We start from the raw sequence: 10,316 nt of genomic DNA, 5'->3' as shown, positions 1-10,316 counted from the left end.
GTATACATATGTAACAAACCTGCACGTTATGCACATGTACCCTAGAACTTAAAGTATAATAAAAAAAAAAAAAAAGAACTTGCTGCTGGATAGGATGATGAAGTAAAGGAGAAGAAGGGATCCAAAAAGACTACAGTAGCTCATCCCTTGTAAACACTCAAGTTAGATGAGTTTAACTTATCCAAACTACAAATGGCATTAATATGTTAATGAACATGCAGTCTTTCATCAGGTATAGGGAGCCATAAATGGCCCCTCCTTCCAAAATAAAAATAAAAATAAAATAACAATGATCCTTGATGCACTCTAGCAAAATTCCATTTCTGTGCTTTATGCTCTACATTGACTCCTGCACATTTTTCCCTTAGATCATCCCTGAGAACTCAGATTAGCAATCATCTGATAAGGTCTTCTAGCTGCCTCCCAAGCTGTATTCTAAGGTCCATCAGAGAAGGGGTCCTATCTGTCTCGGTCAGCATTACATTCGCAGAACTACGCACTGTGTCTGGCATTCTGTGGGTGAATAATGAATAAATATTGGGTGTGAACAGATGCCCTGAAGTTAACTCCTTGAAGGGCAGGAAGTGACCTGAACCCAGCACTAACACTCACCCATTATTTCCCGGCCTCCTCCCCAGGATCCTCCTAGTTGCTCCCCAGCTGACTGCAAGTCTAGACACATCATCCTGATAAAGCCAGAGCCACTTTGCACAAGATGACTCATGGTTCAGAAACCACCCCAGCTCATCATCAGGAGGTTCCCTGGTTTGCTGAGGATGGCTTCCTGGCAGAGCTCTGCAAAGCTGGACGAGGGTTCATTATTACTTCCAACGAGGGTTCCTCTTCATTCCCTCCTTTTCTCTCCCAATTCCACGTTAGGCTCTGAGACACTTAGAAACCATGCTTGAATCCCTTTGGGAAAAATGCCAATGCCTAACGGAAGCATTTCACAAAAGACCTTCGTGAAATCCTGCTCCTGGAGTCCTCCAAGAGGCATGGATCTCTGAAATCCATTATGAGTATACCAACGAAACATCCTGGAAAGTTTAATGCTACCTTCCCCATAAATACTTCCTGATTCAAGTTTCCGTCTCTCACTCTCAGTTCTAATAATTATTTCACAGGATATCACTCTGAGAGATTCTACTTTCAGCATTTTACACAGGAATTGTTGGTTCAGATATTGATGAGCTCTGCCTAGAAAGATGCCACGTTCGTTTATTCATTCATTAAAAAAAATAGAGAGATGCCCCCAAATTCATCCATGTATTCATTTATGCACTTGTGAATAAGAGTACTTCATATGAATACTTAAAAGATGTATTTATTAAACTCATACTATATGCTAGGTCCTGGGTATCCATCAATAAATTGAACAAATGTTTTCTCTCCTTACAAAACTACATATTTGGGAAGATAGACAATACAGGCAAGAAAACTTAAGTGCAAACTGAGCTAAGTGGCATAGAAAATGAAGAAAGTCCTATCACACAGACTCAGGTTGGGGAAAAGAAACTTTGGGCAGTCAGAAAAAAAACCAAGAGAAGGTTAAGAGCAGATAACCTTTAAGAAACTAAAAAGGAATCTACTATTCAGAAAATGGACAAAATGGGAGGGGCGGTGGGGAGAGGGGAGAGAGAGAGTATGAGAATGAATGAATGAGAGAATAAGAGAATGAGAATGAATTAGTTCTAGGCAGAGAGAAGAGGCCATAAATACCTAGACAGAGACTACCATTCTTTGACTAATACTCCCAATCCCCGAATGCCCAGACAGCTATCTTTTTCCAGGTGTCCTGGGACCCACTGCCATCTCAACCTGGATGTCAAGCCAGCAGCTAAAACTCATCTCAGCTCTTCCTTTCAGGCTTCTGTCTTTACCTTCCTCCTCCTCCAGAGTCAACATTTTACAGACTTACCCTGTCCTAAGGGTCTTAGCTTCCTCCTCACTTCCTCATTCCTTAAGACATGAATGCTTGTCTTCTGTCCACAGCAACTAAAACAGCCCCCTGAAAAGTCACCAATGAACTTTTAAAAAAATTCCAATCAATGTATTTCTCAGTCTTCAACCTCTTCATGGTCTTTTGGTTTTACTCACCAACCCGACATTCTTGAAACATTCTCCTTTCCCTTGCCTCTTTACCAAAAACTGAAACTGTCCAGGATGGACTCAGGTCTCTGTTCCTTTCCTCACCATTGCTGATAAAAGTAGTAGTAGTAGAAGTTACTCTCACCCTTGATTTAGCACAGACAATATGCCAGGAACCGTGCTAAGCATTTTACAAACCTGGGTGCAAACTATCTGAGGCTATTTAGTTAGGATTTTCCTCCTTGTGTTTTCTCTTCTCTTCCATCACTCAAACAGGTAGGTATATAGGACCCTCTTTGCCTCTGAACTCAAGGAGGAAAAAGAATAGAGTTAGTGGAGGGATGGAGCCAAGCATTGCAGGAAGATAAGGCTGTCTTTAAGAAGCTTTTGCTTTTCCAAAAGCTGGCTGTCGAAGTGATTATGTTGGATGTTCTACCTGGACCGTGAGAGAGTATCTATAATGAAAATAGAAAAAGAAAGAGAAGGGAGGAGGAGCGCGCGCGCACACACACACACACACACACACACACACACACACACACACAGAGAGAGAGAGAGAGAGAGAGAGAGAGAGAGAGAAAGAGATTTCATCTGGATTGTAAAAGAGATGTCCAGACGCTGGTAAGAATATCAAAATCTGTAAGTTGACCATGAGCGGTGGTTCATGCCTGTAATCCCAGCACTTTGGGAGGTCAAGGAAGGCAGATCACTTGGGGCCAGGAGTTTGAGACCAGCCTGGTCATAATGGTGAAACCCTGTCTCTACTAAAAAATACAAAAGTTAACCAGGTGGTAGGAGCCTGTAATCCCAGCTGCTTGGGAGGCTGAGGCACAAGAATCACTTGAACCCGGGAGGCGGAGCTTGCAGTGAGCCGAGATCACACCATTGCACTCCAGCCTGGGCAACAGAGCGAGACTCCATATTGAAAAAAAAGGTCTACGTTTATCAAGCAAGCAGCAGAGATCTCCAAAGGGGAATGGGTGTGTGCTCCTTGTTTTAGTGAAATATTCGAGTGTCAAGCATACGGTCTGCAGAAATACAGCCTATATATCTGTGAGATGATGAAGGTGGATGATTAAGCAGGTCCTCTCCATCCCCTTTATCTTTCTAGGCCCCAGGTGAGAATCATGACTGTTTACATAATGGGGGTTACATTTCCTAGCCATGAAGGAAAAGTGGGGATGAGGATAAAATTAACCTTGTTTCACAACAACACAAAACTGTGCTTCTTATTGCAAGACTGAGTTTGTGGGCAGAGACGTACATGCTTATTTTCTTCTTTAGTCCTGGTGGGGTCTGGTGCTTTGAGCATCCTTGCCTCCACGTTGCCAATAAGGAAATGTTGTCCCAGAAAGTTATATGACTTGCCCATGTCACATAGTGCCAAAGCCAAGATTTACAGAAGCCTGTTTAACACTGAAACCCTTGGCCTTATTTACTAAGTCATGCTGCCAAAGATCTCATGTGTGGCCTCTTACTTTTCTCCCTTTGTATCTGCATATCTGCACCCTCTCAGCAATCTTACCATCTCTCATGACTTCAGGTATTCCTTTCTCCATCCTCACTGCCCCATCTGATCCTCACACCCAAAGCTTTAGATTTGCATTATCTGATTGCCCTATTTGAGTCAACAGCGCTTTCTCTATGATTTGGCCGTGTTACAAATCTCTGAGTCACCCTTCTCTCCAAACATTGCTTCATTCTTGAGTGAGATGGTGACTAAAATTCCGGCTCCTCTGCTGTGTCACCTCGGGCAAGTTACCTAACCTCTCTCTACCTGCATTTTCTCATGTGTAAAACTATGAAAATAGAACCTTAACTCATTGAAATATTTTGAGAATTGAATTAGCTAATGCATATCAAGCTAAAAAGTTAAAACAGTATCCGGCAAATCATAGATGCTCAATAAAAATCAGCCAAAACACACAGTGAGCCTGTGCACATACATTTGCAGATGAACTATAACCTTCCCCTTTTGGAGTTTCTACTCTAGGACCCTGTAGGGACTGTTCTACGATGTTACGTGTTCGAGTTTACCACCATTATTCCTTTAAGTTGTGGTTGTCACTTATCAGGCTTCTAATCGAGGAGCTCGCCCCTGATTTGAGGTTCCCCTCTAAGTTTCCTTTTGTATTACTCCGTTTTCACGCTGCTGATAAAGACATACCTGAGACTGGTTCTTTATACACAGAAAGAAAAGGAGGTTGATGGACTCACAGTTCCACGTGGCTGGGGAAGCCTCACAATCACGGCGGAAGGTGAAAGGCAAGCTTTACATTGGCAGCACGCAAGAGAGAGAATGAGAACCAAGTGAAGGGGTTTCCCCTTGTAAAACCATCAGATCTCATCAGACTTATCCACTACCACGAGAACCATATGGGGCAAACTGCCCCCACGATTCGATTATGTCCCACCAGGTCCCTCCCACAACAAGTGGGAATTACAGGAGCTACAGTTCAAGTTGACGTTTGGCTGGGGACACAGCCAAACCATATCACCTGTGCTGGTCAGAATAGGTTTTCTAAAGCTGGAAAGTCTCTGATGACTTCCCAGTGTGCAGCAGAAGAGTCCAAGTAGCTCAGTAAAGATTAGACTTTGCAACTGGACTCAGATGTACCTAGAATCCCACTCCATCATTCTTTAGGTGTTTGTCTTACACTATTTAACTTCTCTGAGCCTCAGTTTCTCTTTCATAGAATAGAAATAATAATAGTGTTTGGTGATACAAATAGGAAGTTAGTGTCCAGCTGGCAAACAAAAGACTGAAATAAAAGTCGTGTTGCAGGGAGGCAGGGCATGGGCATCCAGTCCTGGCCCATGGGCCATGAAGAGGAAGGAAAGGGTCCCAGCACAAACTTCCAGATGCCTCTTTCCTGCCCAGGCATGCAGTGGATTTTGTGTAGGAGAGAAATAAACCTTTGTGGCATTAACCCCTCTGGTACAGAGATTTCTGTTGCCGTATCAGAATTCAGCATGCCCTGGTTAATTAACCACTATCTACCTGATGGCTGTGCTCTGGCCTAGCACTATCCCATCATTTTCCCTAGATGGGGCCAGGTGCAGTGGCTCACACCTATAATCCCAACACTTTGGGAGGCCGAGGCAGGAGGATCGTTTCAGGCCAGGAGTTTAAGATCAGCCTGGGCAACATTGTGAGACCCTGCCTCTGCAAAAAAAGAAATACAAATTAATTAGCTAGGTGTGGTGGTGTGCACCTGTAATCCTCCAGCTACTTGAGCAGTTGAGGTTAGAAAATCTCTTTAGCCCAGGAGTTCAAGGATGCATTGCACCATCATGGCACCACTGCACTCCAACCTGGGTAACAGAGTAAGACCCTGTCTCAAAAAAAAAAAAAAAAAAAAAAAAAAAAAAAAAAAAAAAAAACCCAAGATGATAGAGATGTTCCATATCTCCACTACGTATTGGCTCCAATATGACAGCCACTAGTCACAGGAAGTCATTGGACACTTGAGATGTGGCTAATGTGAGACAAACTGAATTACAGGTTTTATTAAACTTTAATTAATTTGCATTTCAGTATCCACTGTGATATGGACCAGCACAAAGAACTAGCCTGGATTCTGTTCCTTGGAAACACCAAACTCTCCGGAACCTTGAGGTCTTTCCATTTACTGTGGAAAACCATTTCCAGGCAACCTCTACCTTTGACATTCTCGCCTGCAAGGTGTTTAGTCTTTCACTCTGCTCAGTTGCAAATACGCTCCAACAATACCACACGACTCCTTCAGGCTTCAATGAGCAGCCCTGTGCTTTATAGGAAGAGCACCTCTGCCAAAATGAATGCAACTGTTACGGATGTTTATTTTCCCATGAAACGGCAACTCCAAACACAATGCAGATGAACCTGTGTGCCAGATGCAAAATAGAACAAATGGAGCTGTCTTTGAATTATTCTAGATCCAAACTACCTGAAAAGGCCAATCTGCTGTCAAAAAGACTAAAAATAAGTGGAACCAGGCCTTCAAAATAATTACATGCGGTTAATTGAAAAATGTTAATCATGTCATATTAGGAGGAAGACAGGGTTAAATTGGTAAAATTTCAATTCACTTAGGCCTTATCTCTTGTTGGAATGAACCAGATGATTAATCCTCAATATTCTTCAGGGATGCTGTGAACAGCGGCAATTAAATTAACAACTACAAAGTTTATGCTCAGAGATTCAAAAATGAAAGACGGAAACACTTTAATTTTTCACAAGTTGTTACCTTAATTATCTTCTTATTGCTCTGTCTCTTTTCCCTCATTACAAAAACACACCCCTTAGTATTCACGGATCCCTTTAATTTGCTGTAGCTTGGTAACAATGTAAGAAATGTCATTGAAGATGCAAAGTCATAAATCTTACTTTGTGCATGCTCATTGAAAACAAATTGTTCACCTGTGCCTAGTCTCAGTGTTCCTTCTGTAAAGTGCTGACAGATTTTCACTTGCAAACAATAATGTAGAGTGTCTCTAATCCTATGCACACAGCAGAGTTACTTAGTTACTTTAATCCAAAAGCAGAAACAAAAAAAATTCCTAGACAGGGCTGAAACTTAATTGGTCAGGTTCATGAAATATACTGAGGAAACAGAACAATTTAACAGTTAGGAAAATAAACACAAACTCGGAACTTCCTTTTCTAACATACAGAACAGACATAAAAACAGCCTCAGGATAAGTCAGTTTTACCAAACACAAAGTTTTAAAATCATCTTTATTTTATTTTATTTTCTCAGAATGATATCTCTGCATTGGCAGCGTGAAATCCTACTTTGCAAAGATTGGATAACTCATCTTTCTCTCTTGGAATGCGGCTAATCAAAATTGAAAAAAAAAAAAAAAGATAAATTCAACAGCAACCACCATAAAGCAAAAGAATGCTGCCTCATGGTGATTTAACAGGTCCCCTGACATATGTGCATTAAAACTGTAACCATCACAAACATTATCTGCATGCTACGTATTCCTTTAACATTAATTCAGAAGCCTGTTTGCAAATTGAGTACAGCACACAAGCCATCTACAGCAGCAACAACAGCAACTATAACACAACAAAAGTGGTTTTCACAGTCAAGGTTTCTAAGTAGGCTCTGTTGATGTGAATGAAAGGTAGCGGAATTCTTTTCTTCAAAGATCATTTTCTGGATGGGGACAGGGTGAGGGGAGAGGAGGCAGGGAAAATCAATGACATAATTAAGAAAATAGGCTAGCAATTTGGAAACTGTGAATGAAATTAAAAGCAAACCTTTCACAAAACCCTGGGCTGAAACAGCAATACCATCAAAGGACTGTGAGTCCAAACTGGAAAATGCATGAAAACATATCAATAATTGAATGCATCACTTCCTCAATGCCTGAAGAAGTAATCACCATCACTATAAATCCTCTCCCAGAGTGATGTTAAAGTCTTTGACGGTTATATATACTGGGGCAGTATCATCACTTAGTCCACTTTCTGAATTTCCAAAGTTTCACAGCAAAATGTCATATCCCCAGAGAATATCCTCACAACAAATTATTAGCACAGCTCTATTGATCATCATCCAAATGGCAAAAATCTCAATAAATTTCATCTGGACCTTTACTGAAACCTCAAAAATGCATTACACCCCTCTCTGCTGACCACCGTTTTTATGATCGCTATTGTATTTGCAGGGCAGTCAATTTTATACAGCATAACAAACTGCCAAGTGCTAACGTGATTCCCTCCATTACTGAGGCCCATGTATTAAATTTACTGAAGCACAATATCAGACTTCAAATATTGCAAGGCTTAGAATTGAATGCCGCAGAGCCTAATGTTATCAACCTGACAAATACCCTGACATATTAAGTAGCAGATCATGTATTCATATTTGGAACTGATGTTGTTTTTCTGTTTAGCTGTATATTTTTTGGATTAGCCATGATATTTCAAAATGAGCACTATGTTTTGGAGTACAAGAGGGCTGACAGCAAAGAAGCTGTGTTAGTCATTCTTTTTTTTTCATGGCAGATCAATTATTGCTTTTCTTAATGATGTGTTATTGTAGGTCTAATGAAACTATAAGCACAAGTCAGAAAAATAACACTTTTTAAATAAACAGTTAATTTTTTTTTGCTTTTGCTTTCTACCAATACAAAAAAGCTCTAAAAGGTTACTTTCATTCTATGAATAAAATGGAAAGTTGCTTTGGTATTAATCATGTGTGTATCTTTCAGTTTTAAATTAAGAGCCGTTCTCTCTCTTCTCCTTCTCTTGTCATTGATTCTCTGTTGGTTGCAACAAAAGCTACCAAAATTACTGAATTGCCTCTAAAAACTTTGCTTTTGTTCACATGCTACTAAATGATTTCAACTACATCTCTTTGGAAAAACGAGCATTGCAATGATCTTCACCCAATATGTTCATCCCACATTGGAATGTTCTGATTTACAGAAACAAGAGTGTAGAAACCAAATATCTCAAAAGCCAAAGCTTTTCAAGTGTAGTCTCCATGGCTTATATACAAAACAGTATCTTGTTCAAAATATACAATTCTGTCGTGTACTGAATAGAATTTTTTTAATGATATGTTTTCTCCTTCTCTCTTCACCAAAAACATTGAGAATCTGATACTAAAACCTCTTTCTAGGTCATGGATCCTGGTATTAAAACCTGCATTTTCGATGCATACAAATCATTATATCAAAACATTGTTTTGCCATAATAAGGTCACTTCTGAAACTCAAGAAAATACCAAGGCACATGATTTATATTCTGGTTATTTATTTATTTTCTGGTTTATGTCCTGGTACAACGGTTTGTTTTTTGACTCTAGTTTGCAGATTCATCAGAGTCTGCAAAAACGTATCCTGTTAATGCATTTATTATTATTTATTATTAGAGGGAAAAATGTATCCTGTTAAAATGTGCACCATTTTTATGCACATATATCAGGGGACCTATTTATCACCACATGGCAGCATTTCAGTAACTGCTCTGTGGCAGTTACTGAAAGATTTATCTTTTTTTTTCAATTTTGATAAGCCTACTGTTCCTAAGAGTTTCAGTATTTTAAACAGCTATATAGGTGAAATCATGCAGTATTTGTTTTCTTGTGACTGACTTTGCTTAGCATAATTTCCTCAGGGAATATCTATGCTGAAGTGTGCAGCAGGCTGCCCTTATTTTTCAGGGCTGAATACTATTCCATCATGTGTGGGGTTTTTTTTTTCAGCTTTACAAATAGTTTATTCGTACCTTTATTTCCACCTTCACAGATATGTGCGCCTCTGACCATTATGCAAGGCACCATGAATTAAATACTTATACCAGAATACATCTGTCTTACATTATTCAAGATAAAGTGACTGTGTGTCTGCATGTGTGTGTGTGTGTGTATCATAATTTCTTCATCCTTTCACCCATCAATGGACCTTTAGGTTGCTTCCAGCTCTCAGCTATTATAAATAATGCTGCATTGAACATAGGAGTTCAATTAAAACTATATAAAGATAAAGAACATTGTAATGATGAAGAACTTGGACTCTGGCCGGACATGGTATCTCACGACTGTAATCCCAGCACTTTGGGAGGCTGAGGAGGGCAGATCAGTTGAAGTCAGGAGTTCAAGGCCAGCCTGACCAATATGGCAAAACCCCATCTCCATTAACAATGTAAACATTACCTGGGCATGGTAGAAGTCTCCTGTAATTCCAGCTATTTCGGAGCCTGAGGCAGGAGAATTGCTTGAGCCTGGGAGGCAGAGGTTGCAGTGAGCTGAGATTGTGCCACTTCACCTTAGTCTGGGTAAGAGAGTGACACTCCATCTCAAAAAACAAACAAACAAAAAATGCTGAGACTCCAATCATCAATGTTTTAAAGTTCTCCAGGTGATTCTAACATGCTAGTGGATTCTAGAAGCCTCTCGCCCCCTAGAAGTTAAGATGTGCTCCTCTGAAATTTAAGCCATTTGGATGTTGAGACGTAGGGAAAAATCAATCTCATGTATCCCAGTATCCACAGGACTATTCGTCGGCCCCAAATAAAGCTCCTTCAGAGAACCTGAGTGGCCACTTTGTACAAGAGCCTCCGGTCAGATGTATGCGATTATGTTTGGCTTACTGTCTGCCAAAAAGACAATGCTAACCTTATGCTAAGGAAGCTCTGCCTATCTCATCTGGGCCCAACACTCTGCTTGAGGGATGGTATATAGGAAAGATGGCAGTGTTCAGAGTCAAACAAACATGGTTCAAACCTC

At 40.4% G+C, this 10,316-nt stretch overlaps 1 protein-coding gene across 4 annotated transcripts in view; it reads right to left on the bottom strand.

Annotated features, from left to right (window-relative positions):
• The window catches only part of RBFOX1 (RNA binding protein, fox-1 homolog (C. elegans) 1), a 1,723,406-nt gene that overhangs the window by 594,129 nt on the left and 1,118,961 nt on the right, over window positions 1-10,316 (bottom strand). The gene's annotated exons all lie outside the window — the stretch shown is intronic.

This window comes from Colobus angolensis, unplaced genomic scaffold (assembly GCF_000951035.1).
Source record: "Colobus angolensis palliatus isolate OR3802 unplaced genomic scaffold, Cang.pa_1.0 Scaffold55, whole genome shotgun sequence".
Lineage (NCBI taxonomy): Eukaryota > Metazoa > Chordata > Mammalia > Primates > Cercopithecidae > Colobus > Colobus angolensis.
Note: the sequence above shows the minus strand (reverse complement) of the source record. Positions and strands in the feature narration are given on the sequence as shown.